This window comes from Dasypus novemcinctus, chromosome 29 (genome assembly GCF_030445035.2).
Source record: "Dasypus novemcinctus isolate mDasNov1 chromosome 29, mDasNov1.1.hap2, whole genome shotgun sequence".
Classification (NCBI taxonomy): Eukaryota; Metazoa; Chordata; class Mammalia; order Cingulata; family Dasypodidae; genus Dasypus; species Dasypus novemcinctus.
This window is the reverse complement of record NC_080701.1, coordinates 11266958-11283342: the sequence shown is the minus strand read 5'-3', so window position 1 is coordinate 11283342 and position 16385 is coordinate 11266958. Positions and strand designations below refer to the sequence as shown.

Here is a 16385-nt window from a genome sequence, read left to right as displayed (position 1 = left end):
CTTTGGGCACTTGCCCCCTCTGTGGGAGGTCCCGGGTTCGGTTCCCAGTGCCTCCTTGCGAAGGCGAGCCAACAATGAGCAGAGAGATGACAGAACCATCTGGGGGAGGAGAAGATAAATAAAAATAAAAAATTTAAAAAAAGGTATGGCAAGGCCAAATCTGATGGTAGCTCACCAAAATGCACGCTCCCCTCTTCTACAGTGACGAGTTGCGGCTACTGCCAAGAAACGTCCTACCTCTTCCAAGAGCCCTGGTAGTGAAGCAAGGTCATGTGACCACAACTGGCCAATGGAAGGGAGCATGCCTGTGACGTCTTGCAAGCTTGCCCCTCCACATTCTTCCTCCTTCCTGGTGACTGCAACCTGGACATGGCTCCTAAACAGACAAGGACACTGGCTTAGAGGGTGGAGACTAAACAGGATGGAAGGCACCTGGGCACCTGAATACCACATGGCAAAGTCTCCTTCTGACCTGGAGCACTTAGCATGGACTATTAGGTGAACGAGGAATCAATCTCTATCTTGTCTGAGCCATTGCATTTTGAATCTCTTTTGTCACAGTAGCTATTCTTACAGTAATTAATAATTTAGGTGTTGGCTTTTAGCAGTTAAATCTTAAAGCACACAAACTATGGATCTTTTTGTTAACACCTTTTCATCGTTCTTTGGGTGGGAAATATTTCGCACTGTGTCTGTCCCTGGAGGTGAACCGTAAGAAGGTAAGAATCTTGCCTTCCCTGTAGTTATCCACGCTCAACTAAAGAAACTGTGGACTGAGGCTGTATGTGCTCCAGGAAAACAAGTTTGTAAGTCTATTTCATCTCTGTGGTATGTAAGTAGTGCCTTTTGAAGAGGCTCCTTCCGTTAAGCTGTGTCTCACTTCAATCAGAAGGCATCTGAATCCTGCTACTGAGGACCTTTATATGCTGCATGAAATTCACAAGGACAGACAGGGAAAGCCATGGAAGCAAGAAGGTGAAATTCAGTGGAACATGGAAGAGAATGGAGAGGCCAGGAATGGCTGCCATGTGCCTTGCCATGTGACAGAGGAACCAATGACCAAGAATTGCAGGCGGCCAGCCCCAGAGCACGAGACTTCGGTAAGAAAGCATTGCCTTGAAGATACCTTGATGTGGACTTTCTTTTTGCCTCTCAAACATGAGGTCATAAAATCCCATGGTTTAACCTGAGCCACTTCATAGTAATTGCTCGAGCAGCCAAAGAAACTACAATGGAAACATCATTAGTATCACCGGAGGAAAACGCAGACAAAGGTATGTTGGACTTAAGGACCAACGATGCGTATCCTTAAGATACTAATTCTGCTCTTTCCCCCACATTGCTTGTCCTTGTCCCTTTACTTACCCTTCGTTTTAGACCAAAAATCAGTGCCAGGCAATGCTCCGGAGTGAACGGCGGTGATGACAACTATCATGAATCCCTGGGAAGCCAGTCTACACGCCTTTGTGTCCTTGCACATTTGCAAAACTGGCTGAGCTCAGCAGGCAGGAAGCCTGGCATTATGCCCAGCTGTTGTCTGTGCTGGATTGCCACAGGCAGCAGCCACCACTGGGCCCCAGGGCGCCCGTGCTCTGTCCTGCTCCAGCACACAGTTGTCGCCTTCCATTGGCACCCCTGCCCTTGGCAACTGCTTTTACCCAACCAGTCTCCATACTGACGTCCTGTTCTCTGGAAGCCCTTTCTTCCCGCTGATGGAGGGCTTACCAGGGCCCTTGTAGGCTCTCCCCTCCTTGCTGCTAGAACCTTCCTGAGTGCTACTGAGAACAATCCTCAGGCTCCCGCCTCCAGTGGCTGACCACAGCCCCCTCTCCTCAAGCAAGGAAGAATCTCAGTGCCCCTGCTTCCTTGCTGAGATGGAAAATTTATATATTTTTTTCAAAAATACTGTACGTGAGATAAGTAACTAAGGGAAATGCTCCATTTTTCAAATAACTGATTCGCATATTGTCTACTCAAATCCATTTCTCAGTTGGCTCCTGCCAATGAAGATGCCCTTGATATGGTAAAGGATCCATTTTATTTTTTTGTGATGTCCTGAAATTATAACCATAGGAACTGCCCACACGGCCAGGATTTAGCAGCCTGGCAAGCCCACTCATCTTGACCACAGACAAATGTCAGAATGTAAGGAAAAGGGCCCCTGGTGGTTAACAAGGTAATGAGGGTCCTGTGGCACACAGCAGTGGCCAGAATCCCAGGCACTGCAGGGCATGGGTTTTACTGGGAGGAGAATTCTCAAGCTCCTTGACTAAAGCCTACATTAATTTTTAAAAAATATTTATTTTTAAATACTTTAGATTACATAAATGTTACATAAAAATATAGGGGATTCCCATATGCCCCACTCCCTCCCCTGCCCACATTTTCCCACATTAACAGCATCCCTCATTATTGTGGTACATTTGTTACAATTGATGAACACATATTGGAACATTGCCACTAAGTATGGATTATAGTTTACACTCTGTTGTGCACAATTTTGTAAGTTATGACAAGATATAGAACAGCCTGTATCCATCATTGCAATGTCTTTCAGGACAATTTCAGTGTCCCCAAAATGCCCCCACATTACACCTGTTTTCCCCTTTCCCTTCCCTCAGAACCTCTGGTGAAAACCTAGATTTAAATAGTAATTAAAATGAATTACTTCATCTGGCGTCCCAGGCCACAGATAATCAGATGCAAAAACGAAGAATGAGAAATAATACTCATGGGCTGCGAGAGATGATGGTGACGAAAGGAAAACTGTTAAAGCAGGTACAAAACTAGGAAATCCATGGGGCTCAGAGTCACTCACAATCCAATCAGCTGCAACCACAGTTCCGTAAGAGAGCCACAGAACAGGGTTTAAGCTTGGGGTTTAAAAAACAAGTGAACTGGGAGGCGGCTGTGGCTCAATCAGTTGGGCCCCTGTCTACCAGATGGGAGGCCTGGGTTTGTGTCCCGGGGCCTCCTTGTGAAGGCAGGCTTGCCCGCATGCTGCGGAGAGCCGCCAGCCTGGGTGCTGCAGAGAGCTGACTCAGCAAGGTGATGCAACAAGAAGGGAGACAAGCAAAAACACAGAAGAACGTGCAGCAAATGGACACAGAGAGCAGACAGCAAGCAAGCTGCAAGAGGGGGAGGGATAAACAAAAATAAATATACAGACACAGAAGAATGCACAACAAATGGACACAGAGAGCAGACAGCAAGCAAAAAGCTGCAGGGGGGCGGATTAAAACAAAACAAAAAACAACAAGTGAACTGCAATGACATAGAACCACTCACTTTAAATGCCACATCAGTTTCCTCATTTGTAGAGAAAAAACTCAGGATTAATGGACCTGTGTTGTGTGGACTATTTGTCTCCATGAAACTCTCCATGTCCTAAAATACACTCCCCAGGAAACATGGGTGTTCTGCAAGGAGTTTAGGTGACAAAAGAAGCACCGCACTCCTTGCCCAGCCTATGGGGTCCAGGCTGAGCTCAAGTGCAGACGCGCACATTTCTTGAGCAAGACCGAGAGCAGCGAGCAGAAGGCGGGGACACCGCTGCCCCTCACTGCCCATCTGCAGGTGCAGTGCTGAGGGTCTTACCTGCAGAGTTTCTGAAGGAGGCAGTGCCGGCCCCCACCTAAAACGCCCTCCCACTTCTGGGCTTCTAACACGTTCCTCTTCTAAGGTCAAGCTCAAGGCCTGTCTTTGCCACGGTGCCCTTCTTGGACTCTCCTCCTGTGACGTCAGCTTTTATTTTTATCGGGACCGCTCACTTGGCACTTGCCGCACTGTTTTATATTGTGAGCACCCATCTCCTTGCCAACTGGTGCGTGAGCTCCTGGGGGGTGTGGCGCGTCTTCTGAGTCTGTCACGTCTTCCATAGCAAAGAGCACGGGACCTCAGACATCATGTGCCCTCAATAGTATATGGCTGATTTACTCACAGGGCAAGTATTACTGCCTGTCTACCATGGGCCAGCTGGCCAGAAATCCTGGTCCTCATGAAGTTTACAACTGGGTGGGGAGGGCAGATGATAAAAAGCAAATGAGTAGAATGTGCAGTGCAGTAGATCGTGGTAATTAAGAAGGAGGGGAAACTGTCACATGAAATGTGGGCAGAGGGGCGGGCTCTGAAATGACCGATTGGGTCATCAGGAAGAAGGTGGTGTTGGAGGAAGGACCTAAAGCATTCAGAGGGGGAGCCCTGCAGACAAGGGCGCAGAGTGCTCAGGCAGAGGGGCCACGGGGGCCAAAGCCCTGAGACCCAGGAAGGCCCTGCACGTTAGAAGCCATGACAAGGCCAGTGAGCTGTGACAAGGCCAGTGAGCTGAGAAGAGGGACAGGAGGAGAGCAAGAGCAGGCGGGGCCAGAGAGGAGGAGGAGCTGTCCCTGGTGGGCGAGGCTCCCCCGCCCGGGAAGGAGGGGGCTTCTATCTCAAGTGTGGTGAGAAGCCAGGGGGCCTTCGAACCGAGGTCTGCAGGAGCTGACATCATTTCTTTTTTTCAGCAAAATTTTTTAATTGTCTTTTTTTTATACATAGATCACAAAAAATGTTACATTAAAAAATATAAGAGGTTTCCCATATTCCCCCCCCCCAACTCCTCCCACATCAACAACCTCTTTCATCATCGCAGGACATACATTGCATTTGGTGAATACATTTTGGAGCACTGCTGCACCACATGGACAGTGGTTTACATTGTAGTTTACACTCTCCCCCAGTCCACCCCGTGGGCCACGGCAGGACATACAATGTCCAGCATCTGTCCCTGGAGTATCACCCAGGACAACTCCCAAGTCCTGAAAATGCCCCCACGTCACACCTCTTCTTCCCTCCCTCTGCCCTCAGCAACCCCCTTGGCCACTGTGTCTACATCAATGATATAATTTCTTTCATTGCTAGAATCACAGCAGTTCTATAGTAGAATATCAGTAAGTCTGCTCTAATCCATATTTTCTTCCTCTTGATGGGCCCCTCAGGTTGCTGTGGGGAGAGTGGATACCACGGAGCCAGGACAGCTGCCCGGAGGCCTGCAGGGAGGTGGCCACATTTCCTGGGGTGAGAGCAGAAGGCCTGGACCCAGACCCTGGTGGGGGTGGAGTGGGAGGTGAGAAATCATCAAATCTAGCTTGAGTTTGAAGGTAGGGCTGAAAGGAGGGAAAGTGGGTCAAAAGAAGGGTGAGGGTGACCCCAGATTTGGGACCTGAGTGACCATGAGAAAGGAGCTGCCCTTAGCTGAGAAGGGGACAAGTGGCAGGTGCTGGCTTGACAGGTGGCCTCGTGGCCAACGTGTTTGACCTGGTGAAACTTGAAAGGCCCACTAGACTTCCAAGAGGAGAGCAGAGTAGGCAGTTGGATATAGAGACACTCAGGAAAAACATCCAGTGGCCACATAAATCTGTCAGCACACAGGTGGCTTACGAAACCGTGAGCTAGGACAAGTCACCAAGGGGGTTAGTGTTCATGGAGACAACCCCACTCAGCTAACGTGGAGGTGAAGAAGGTCAACCACCACACCAGGAAGCCAAGAGTGCCTGCAACTGAAAGCAGGAGGATTGCACCCATCATCCATGTGGAATCTAGGACCCCTCTTGATATAGATGTGGAGTGGACACAACCATTCTAAGGTCCATGGGATGGAGGAGTAGAGTATGGATTAGAGTGGACTTACTGATATTCTATTCATGAACTATTGCGATTAGTAATCGAAGAAAATGTGGCATTGGTGTGGAGAAAGTGGCCATGGTGGCTGCTGGGGGTAGGGAGTGGGAGGAAGAGATGTGATGTGGGGGCATTTTCGGGGGTTGGAGTTGTCCTGGGTGGTGCTGCGGGGACAGTTACTGGACATTGTATGTCCTCCCATGGCCCACTGGGTGGACTGTGGGAGAGTGTGGGCTATGGTGTGGACCATTGACCATGAGGTGCAGCGGTGCTCAGAGAGGTATTCACCAACTGCAATGAATGTCTCAGGATGATGGAGGAGGTTGTTGTTATGGGGGGAGGAATGGGATGAGGGGGGTGGGCGGTATATGGGGACCTCATATTTTTTGAATGTAACATTAAAAAAATAAATAAAGACAAATATTTTATGTAATCTAAGTATCTTTTAAAAATAAAAAATATTAAAAAAGCCACCTGAGGCCTCCAGCCACCTTCCTTCTCCACCATCCCAGGAAAAAGTCACAGGGAGTCTGGCAGCAGGGCCGGCTCTTCAAGAATTAGAAAGATGCTGCTGGAAGATGAGGATATTTGAGTCCCCAGCATGGACACGCAGGAAGGAGAAAGGAGAAGGCCACCCAGCAGCTACATGACAGAAGCCACGGAGAGAAACAAATGCAGCAAATTCTCAGATCACAGTGGCTCAGCCATCCCCTGCGCTCAGTTGCCTGTGGGGGTGATGGGGTTGATGTTTTGTTTGTTTTGTGGCATTCTCATTTTGGAAGAAAGAGAAAAATATCTAGAAAACATACCTTTATCAGGATGTGAAGACAAAAAATAACTCCCAGGCTATATCCACCAACTTTTGACCTTCTCTATTCCTGTCCTAAGAACTGATGAGTAGAATTAACGCAAGGGGCAACACGGCCTTGGTTAAGCAAAGACGCAGGTGCATTTTCTGAGCTCTGCTTTATAAGGCTAAGCGGGAAGAGGAAGGCAACTACATATGCACACATAACCAAACATAGACATACACACGTTAATTTATAGATCTATAAAATGAATGAAAACAAGGCTGGCATTCATCGGCATCTTCTAGTGGAACCAGAGTTAACGAGAGAATGCAATTAACCAAGACGCTCTTCCTCGAGCATCTCAGTTAACCTGGTATTTACTAGACATGCTTTTTGAACCCCTGGGAGCAGGACTTTTCAAGGATAAGACTAACAGGAGCCAAATTAAACAGAACATCAAGGGGCCCTAAAGATCAGCCTGTGCACCTGCAACTCTTTAATGACCTTGGGTTCATCTCCTTTAATGACCTTGGGTTCATCTCCTTAGACGATCACCCCGCAGCCCAGCTCCCCACAGCAGAAACAGCTGTTCGTCTAGAGAGATGGGAGAATAGTCTGTTTACGACCAAAGCCCAAAGCCCACCTACGTCCACTACTCTGGGGAAGTCGCCAGCACACACCTGGCCGCTGTGCCCCAGCTTTCCGCTACCCCCACCTCCTTTTCTACTGTGTGCCACCCCACAACAGGGGGCGATGTGACATCTAATGCAAAGACCCAGCCAGAACTTAAAGCTGGACACAAGGTGCCCCGATGCCTATCAGAACAGGAGTTCTCAGTGGCAGAGCCCCATTCCATGCCTCCCCAGGTGGACACAAACCACAGCCCACTGGCCCGGTCTCTCTCTCTTCTGTGGCACAGAATGGGGCTGCCGTCTACCAGCTCCGACCAGGGCAGCCTACGGCCCCTGAGACCAGCCGTGAGGACTTCTTCCCCTGTTCTTTAGGACTCTTGGTGCTGTGTAAATGACAAGGAGGTTATTTGCCCTTTCTGGACTCTTTGTACTGGGCAAGGGATCCTTTGCTGGAAGTTTCTGCTGTGCCCTGAACCCGGGCTCTCACAACGCACCGTTGTAGCAACTCCCTCCGCACAGTCCTACTTAATCAATGAAGCTTTTATCCTGCACGTTCATGAGTAGTTCCTGCCAGAAACTTTAGTCAGCGGATCTCATTAGATACAAGTTAATTGGCTGCAGGACTCTTGCCAGGCTTGAGTGGTTGCCAGCTGCTCTGGAGCGCCATCTGATTGGCTAGAGGTTGTGCCGTCCAGCCAATCCGAATCTTCAGGGGGCTGCCTGCCTATTTCGGTCAAGCTCATGCCGCGGTCAAGCTGGCAATGCCTGGGATATACTATGGCAACCTCTCTTCCCTTCTCCTGCAGGCCAAACTACCCGCTTTTGCATACTTTCCTTTCCGTAAAGGCTGTGCCAATAGCCCCAAAGCTGTTGTAGAAATAAGACAGCATTGAGATTTTGTCCCACGGGTGTGACAGTGGTTAAATTCCCACTTGCCTCTTCTCCGTGAGCCGTGGGAGCCCTCAGCCTTTCTCACAGCTCTGACAGAGAGCATCTCACTCCACCCTCCTTTTTTGGAAAGTCACTTTCAGCCAAGACTTAAAAAAAAAAAAACACCACTTTGTGTTATGTGGCAGTGCCAGCCTGGGATTGACTTACCAAATAAAAGGATATTAGAAATCAGCAGAGTCAGATCAATCTTTAATGAAAAACCAACAAACATTAAAAAGCCTTCCCTAAGCAGCTAGGGGATGAAGGCAACTCCTGTTAATTGGCACCCACGGCGTTTTCACTGGCTGCCAAGTTCCAGAGAACTGGCTCTGAAACCAGCCCCACCAAATTAGGCCAGTTCTCCGCAGGGCTCGTGTAGCTAAATTGCTCATTAGGATAATGTGGGCTACAGAGCACCCCTCTCCAGTGGATTCTCTTCTAGACGTGGATTCCATGAAACTCAAGATCACCTGAAACTTAAAAATTCCAGCTGCCATTCTGCCACTTAAATTGATAAGTGGTGATGAAATGGCTCAATAGTTTCTATCTGCACCACATGGTGTGATATCAACTCCCTAATAATTCAGGCGCTGGAGGGATGGGGAGAAATTTTTGGAATAAGGGATATATTTTCTATCAGTCATGCAATATACAAAAATTTGGAGAATCTGAATCTTTTGAAGGATAAATATGGGATGATTTTCTTGGGAAGCTTTTTATTCTCAGAGTTTTTCTAATCAATTGATTTTTAGGGCAGTTTTTTTCAATCCTAGCTGCCCAGTAAAATCTGGGTATGGGTACCCAATACAAACCCATCATTCAGTAATGGTGGGGATGGAGCCCAGAGCAGACAGACATCAGCAGATTTCCCCCCAAAGTTCCCTAGTTGATTCTAATACGAAACTGCAGCTGAGAACTGCTCTTCTATAGGAATCAAATGTATTGCTTTGAATAACAATTTTTTAAATGCAAACTGGATTTTTAAAAAGTATTGGATTGGACTTTGAAAAGCCTGACTGTTACAATCCTATTTAGCTTCATAGCTTTGGCTATATCCTTTCATGGGGTAATTTTGACCTGCAAAATGAGTATTTTTCTCAGAGATGTTGAGAAAATATTTAGGGGGTCTTTGAAAAGTCATGGTCTTCTGGTGTATGTGTGTGTTTTTATTTTTTTTTTGAAGGTGAAAATTCTTCTTTAAGACAAATGTATCTGAAACAAACAAAGACATTGAGAATAAACCTAACAGTTGCCTGGGCATGTGCAATGTAAAAATGTTGAACGCTGGCCCACCCTAATGGGAAAGCGTGCCAGAGGAAGGAAGCTCAGGGCCCACTGAAACTCCAGGCTTGGTGTGTCCAGGAGATGCCTTGTAAAGATGGAAGATCACCTCCTCATTTGAATTCTTCAATTGCTTCATTGTTTGGAATGCCCCAGACAGCCGAGTGCCTTCCAAGAGCAAGCTGTCACAGCCTTCCCCTTCCCAAGTCATCCCTTCCTTCTTAGCTCCTCAAATCCTTACAGAATTTATTGGTATAAAAGTCACACGATGCGTACATCTTGAAGCTCTGATGATCTGGAATTCTAGACATCTGTTGAGTTCAAGTATTTTTAAAAACTGACCTTAATAATCAATCCACTCCCTAAACTTGTGGTTCTTAGGAAATATCACCCAAATGCCTTTGACCTTAGGCCCTGGGTTTGACTATTTTTTTTTTTTTTTTACAAAGTTGAAAATTTCCAGAGAAGAGAAGGTGAGGAAGAATACAGAGGTAAAAGAGAGAGGGGACATGCAAAGTCAGTGTGCCCATGGCTGTGTGTGTGTCTGTGGGTGCAGGGGAGCCTAGAGAAGGGGAGCTGAAGAAAGGCTGTGGCACTGCCAGGGGGGGCCATCTCTTCTGGCTGTGGGTATGAGAAGGCCTGCCCTGGACTGCTACTGTTTGAATAAGTCTCCACCATTGCCTGAACCTGTACCAAGGGAAACGATCAGCACCATTTAGTACAGATTCCACCTTCCAAATCAGTCGCTGAGCTCTTTGTTCAACAGATTGTTTCTTTATTTTATTTTATTTTTCTCTATTTTTTTAAAATGTTACATTCAAAAAATATCAGAGGTCCCCATATACTCCCACCCCCCTCATCCCTCTCCTCCCACATCAACAACCTCTTTCATCATCGTGGCACATTCTTGCATTTGGTGAATACATTGTGGAGCACTGTTGCACCGCATGGATAATGGCTTATATTGTAGTTTACACTCTCCCCCAGTCCACCCAGTGGGCCATGGCAGGACATGCAATGTCCAGCATCTGTCTCTGCAGCACCACCCAGGACAACTCCAAGTCCTGAAAATGCCCCCACATCATATCTCTTCTTCCCTCTCCCTACCCTCAGCAGCTACCATGGCCACTTTCTCCACATCAATGCTACAACTTCTTCCAATACTGCTCACAATAGTTACATAGTAGAATATTGGTAAATCCACTCTAATCCATACTCTACTCCTCCATCCTGTGGACCCTGGATGGTTATGTCCACTCCACCTCTATATCGAGAGGGGGCTTAGATTCCACATGGATGATGGATGCAATTCTCCTGCTTTCAGTTGTAGGCACTCTTGGCTCCCTGTGTGGTGGTTGACCTTCACCTCCCTGTTAGCTGGCCAGGGTAAATCCAATAATCCAGAGGGTAGGAGTTGCAAGTCTGCTGAGGCTCAGGGTCTGGCTGTCACATGGACAGTCCAGAGATTCAGGTCTCCTGAGTATACACCAAACCTAGTGCCAACCACAGGTTCAGTAAAAGTGACAGAAGAGGCATGTGTAGAAAGGTCATATCTGAGTCCAACTCCATCACACTCAGGAACACAAACTCCAAAGTAGGGCCACTGACATGGCACTGAACTCCAGAGCCATCTGCCACGACCATAGAACCTGTGGGTCTCTGTAGCCCTTGGAGAACCAGTACCTGGGATGTATCTACTAAAAATATGGAACGCTTCATGAATTTGCATATCATCCTTGCAGGGGGCCATGCTAATCTTCTCTATATCGTTCCCATTTTAGTATATGTACTGCCAAAGCCAGCACCAGATTGTTTCTTAGAACCCGACGTGGGCAGAGGCCTGTGCTGAGAGTCATAGCCTGAAGGTGGAAAGCACACCCTCTGCACTCTATGAACCCAGCTTAGCTGGGCAGACAATTCATACACAAGTTCAAGGACAAACACCACCATGAAACCTGAGAGCCATGCAAAAGTTCTCAAGGGGTTATGGCATGTAAATGGCCTCTGGTGTCCTAAAGGAAAGATAAGATTCCTTCTTCAGGGAAGGGATTTTGCTCAACTGATAGAGCATCTGCCTACCACATGGGAGGTCCAGGGTTCGACCCCAGGGCCTCCTGACCCATGTGGCGCTGGCCCACACACAGTGCTGATGTGCACAAGGAGTGCCATGCCACCCAGGGGTGTCCCCTGCATAGGGGAGCCCCGTGAGCAGGAGTGCACCCCGTAAGGAGAGCCGCCCAGCGTGAAAAAAGTGCAGCCTGCCCAGGAGTGGCACACATGGAGAGCGGACACAGCAAGATGACACAAAAAAGAGAGACACTGATTCCTGGTGCCGCTGACAAGAATGTGAATGGACCCGGAAGAACACACAGCAAATGGACACAGAGAGCAGACAGCTGAGGGGTGGGGGAAGGGGGGACAAATAAATATAAATAAATAAATAAATAAATAAATCTTTAAAAAAAAAATTCCTTCTTCAGAGCTACAGGCTGCAGTGAAATGTGAATCCAGAGCCCTCCCCAAAGGCTGGGCGTGGAGCAGGGAGATGTAACCTCCCGGATGGAGGGACTGGGCATGGTTCTCAGGATGTGCCGGGCACAGCTATTTTTGTGTGTTTGCTTGCTTTTCATTGGTTTGTTTTAGACTGCATTTTTAAGATTTGGGATTCAGGAGAAAGTCACGGAACACATGTACAATAAAATGCAAGTCAAATTTCAGTCCATCTCTCAGTTTCTAACGGGTCTTTCTTCCAGCCCCATCCCCGCTCCCAATACACGGATAAACAAGCATATGACGTAAGGAATAGCCCACGCTCCCACCACCATCAGTGGGAAACTACATGTTGGCCGGCAGCACGATAATTTAAAAGGGCCTCAAACAAACTGGTCATTACAGAATGTGTGAGCACTCACCCTCCTTCAGGAATCTGCCCTGTGTGGCTAAAACTTGGCCTCCTCAGATTGGAATGGTGCAGAGAGAAAACACACGATGGGCTTCTTTTCTTGCTTCTAAGGGCAACCAGGCCAAAAACAACCATCAGAGCCGATCTGAGTTTATAAAAGATATCTAGACTCTGCCTCACGAATGTGAAGGAAACGCGGGTCTTTCTTAAGCAAGATCCTTTTATTCAATGTGTTTTTTAAAAAAATATTCACCCACTGTTGCATTTGGGTCACTCTCCTCATTCCACAATTGTTAATTCTGTTACTTTAAAATAAAAGCCAGATATATGGGGATATCTTAGAGGTGACTGTTTTAAACAAGGAAGATTTTATTTTGTTCTCCCCGAGGCTGCCCAATGTGGGACATGTTAGTGACTTGCTCTTTGGGTTTGGGAGCTGCTGAGCACGTGGGGCACGAGCTGCCTTCCCTCCACTGCTGGGAGGCGAGAGGCTCCCAGTCAGCTGGCACTGCACAGCCTGCTCTCCCTCACCCAGTTGGCATGCAGGTGCTACGCTGTCTTTACCTCGTACTCATAGGGAAAGTACATCCTTCCAAGTGGTAAATCCATGATTTTAGAGAAGCATGGCTTTTAGTTGGTGGCTAACCAGCCTCCCTTGTTTAAAGCTTTATGGGGTGGGCTCGGAGATGTGAATTACAGATGAACTTGGACTATGAGTGAATCTTCTTTCTACCCAACCCTACACTTTGTCCTCCTCCTCTGTGTGAGCCACCTGTTGGAAGCACAGCCAGTTAAGCTCAATATCCAGGAACCTAATCTCATCCTTCTAGAGCCTTCTTCACCTTCACTTAACTCTTATACCTCCCTGGCAATAAAACCAGCACACACATACACACACCCCATCCTCATGCCACTTTCTTTTTTAAAAAACATATGTATTTTTTATTAGAGAAGTGAGCTTACAATGTACTCATGCATAATGTGTCGAATTCCCATACATCACCCTTCACCAACATCTCACAGTGTTGTGGGACATTTGTTACAGATTATGAAAGAACATCATCAGACTATTACCAGGACTATGGTCCATAGCTTATGTTTGTTATATTTTTCCATACACCCTCTATTATTAACACCATATATTAGTAATGGACATGTGTTATAGTTCATGAGAGAACACTCTCATATTTATATTGTTAACCACAGTCCATCTTCCACCACGTGGTTGTCTGTGTTATACAGTTCCATGCCTTGTACAATTCATCCAAAGTATGTCCTGAGTGGTTCTCACTTTCATCACAGAGTTGTGCAGTTATCACCTCAGTAAATTTTTAAAATTTCCTTAGTCCAAAAGAGAAAATCCCATACTGCATTATTTATCATTAGCATTGATATAGTACCTTCTTTGACACTGATGCAAGAATAATACAATATTGCTATTAACTATAGCCCATAAGTTACATTAATTGCATTTCCCCATGCTTCTCCACATTCTTACCACCTTGTAATAGTGATGTACATTTGTTCTAGTTCATAGAAGAACATTCTTGAATTTGTACTATTAACCACAGTCTTCATCCACCTCCAGTTTCACTATGTCATTCAGTCCATGGATTATTCTCTAGCTTTCTTTCAACTGATATCTGCATCCCTAGACTACCCCTTTCAGCCACAATCCCAGTTATAAAACAGTCATGTTAGTTATACTCACTAGAATGTGTTACCATCAACTCTATCCATTTCCACACTTCTACAGTGAAGCTAATTGAAAATTCTACATCTCTTAAGCGTAAGCACCCCTTCTCAGGCCTCATCCTATCTCCTAGTGACCTATAGTCTAGGTTTTAACTCCATGTGTATATTCCTTGTATTTAGTTCATATTAGTGAGCCCATACAATATTTGTGTGTGTGTCTGGCTTATTTCACTAAGCATAATGTCTTCAAGTTTCATCCATGTTATCATATGTGTCCCAATTTCATTTCTTCTTACAGCAGCATAGTATTTCATCATACATATAATACATAACACATTTTGTTTATCCATTCATCGGTGGATAGACAATGGAGCTGTTTCATCTTTTGGCCATCATGAATAAGGCTACTATGAACATTGGTGTGCAAATGTCTGCTCATGTCTCTGTTTTCAGTTCTTCTGGATACATTTGTAGTAGAAGAACTGCCAGATCTTTTGGCAATTCTACATTTAGCTTCCTGAGGAACCATCAAACTGTCTTCCACAGACGCTACACCATTTTACGCTCCCACCAACAGGGAAGGAGTATTTCTATTTCTCCACATACTTTCCAGCACATGCTGTTTTCTGGTTTTTTATCTTTATTTTTTAATAATGGCCATTCTATGAGGTGCGAAATGATATTTCATTGCAGTTTTTATTTGCATTTCCATAATAGTAGGGACATTGAACACTTTTTCATGTGCTTTTTTTGCCATTTGTATTTCCTCTTTGGAGAAATGTCTAAGTCTTTTGCCTATTTTTAAATCGGCTTGCTTGCTCTTTTATTGTTGGGCTGTATGATCTCTTTATACAGCATGCAAATCAAACCTTTATCAGATATGTGATTTCCAAATATTTTCTCTCATTGGCAGTGCTGCCTTTTCATCTTCTTGACAATGTCCTGTGACACGCAAAAGTGTTTAAGTTTGAGGACTTCCCATTTATCCGTTTTTTTCTTTTGTTGCTCGTGCTTTCAATGTAAGGTGTAAGAAACACCACCTACCACCAGGTCTTGAAGATGTTTCCTTTCATTTCCTTATAGGAATTTCATGGTTCTAACTTTTATATTTAGGTCTTTGTTCTATTATGAGCTAATTTTTGTATAAGATGTAAGATAGGGGTCATCTTTCTTTCTTTTGGGTAAGGATATCTAGTCTAGTTAATAGACTGTTCTGCCCCAGCTGGGTAGGTTTGGCAGACTTGTCAAACATCACTTGACCACAGATGTGTGGGTCTGTTTCTGAACCATCAATTCAGTTCCATTGGTCCATGTGTCTATCTTTATGGCAGTACTATGCTGTTTTATAGCTAGGTAGTGTGATCGCAAGTCCAGTAGTGAGAGGCCTCCAACTTAGTTCTTCCTTTTTAAAATATTGCTGGTTATTCAGGGCCCCTTACCTTTCCAAATAAATTTGATAATTGGTTTTTCCATTTCTTTTAAAAAGGCTGTTGGAATTTATTCAAGATTGCAGTGAATCTGCATACAGATTTTGGTAGAATTAACATCTTAATGATATTTAGTCTTCCAATCCATGAGCACAGAATGTTCTTCCATTTGTTTAGGTCTTCTTTGATTTCTTTTAGCAATGCATTGTAGTTTTCTGAATACAAGTGCTTTACAACCTTGGTTAGGTTTATTCCTAAATGTTTTCCTCTTTTTGTTGCTGTTGTGAATGGAATTTTTCCCTGACTTCCTCCTCAGGTTGCTCATTACTGGTATATAGAAACACTAATACATTTGCATGTTAATCTTGTATTCTGCCACTCTGCTGAACTCATTTAGTAGCTTTATAGCTTTCTTGTATATTTTTCAGGACTTTCTAGGTATAGGGTCATATCATCTGTGAATAACAAAAGTTATACTTCTTCCTTTACAATTTGGACATCTTTCATTTCATTTTCTTGCCTGATTGCTCTAGCTAGAACCTCTAGCACTACGTTGAACAACCGAAGCAACAGTGGACTTCCTTGTCTTGTTCCCAATCTCAGTGGGAAGGTTTTCAGTCTTTCACAATTGAGTATGATATTAACCGTCGGGTTTTCATATATGCTCTTTATCATGTTGTGAAAATTTCCTTCAGTTCCAATTTCTGGAGTATTTTTATCAAGAAAAGATGCTGTATTTTGACAAATGCCTTTACTATGTCAATACAGATGATCATGTGATTTTCCTTCTTTGATTTATTAATGTGGTATATTATGCTGATTGATTTACTTGTGTTGAACTACCCTTATATGCTTGGCATAAAACCCATTTGATTGTGATGAATACTTATTTTAATGTGTTGTTAGATTCAATCAGTATTTTGTTGAGGATTTTTACATCTGTATTCATTAGGGAAATGGGTCTGTAAATAGAATTTACTCATGAAGCCATCTAGTCCTGGACTTTTCATTTTGGGGAGTTGTTTGATGACCATTTCAATCTTTTTACTTGTGATTGATTTGTTGAGGT

The 16385-nt window shown here is 45.2% G+C and overlaps 1 non-coding gene across 1 annotated transcript; it reads right to left on the bottom strand.

The window, feature by feature from the left end:
- Positions 1 to 10991: 10991 nt before the first annotated feature.
- Positions 10992 to 11097, bottom strand: LOC111760874 (U6 spliceosomal RNA). The gene has a single exon (XR_002794449.1). It is a non-coding gene; the product is annotated as a U6 spliceosomal RNA (small nuclear RNA).
- Between the last annotated feature and the right edge of the window lie 5288 nt (positions 11098 to 16385).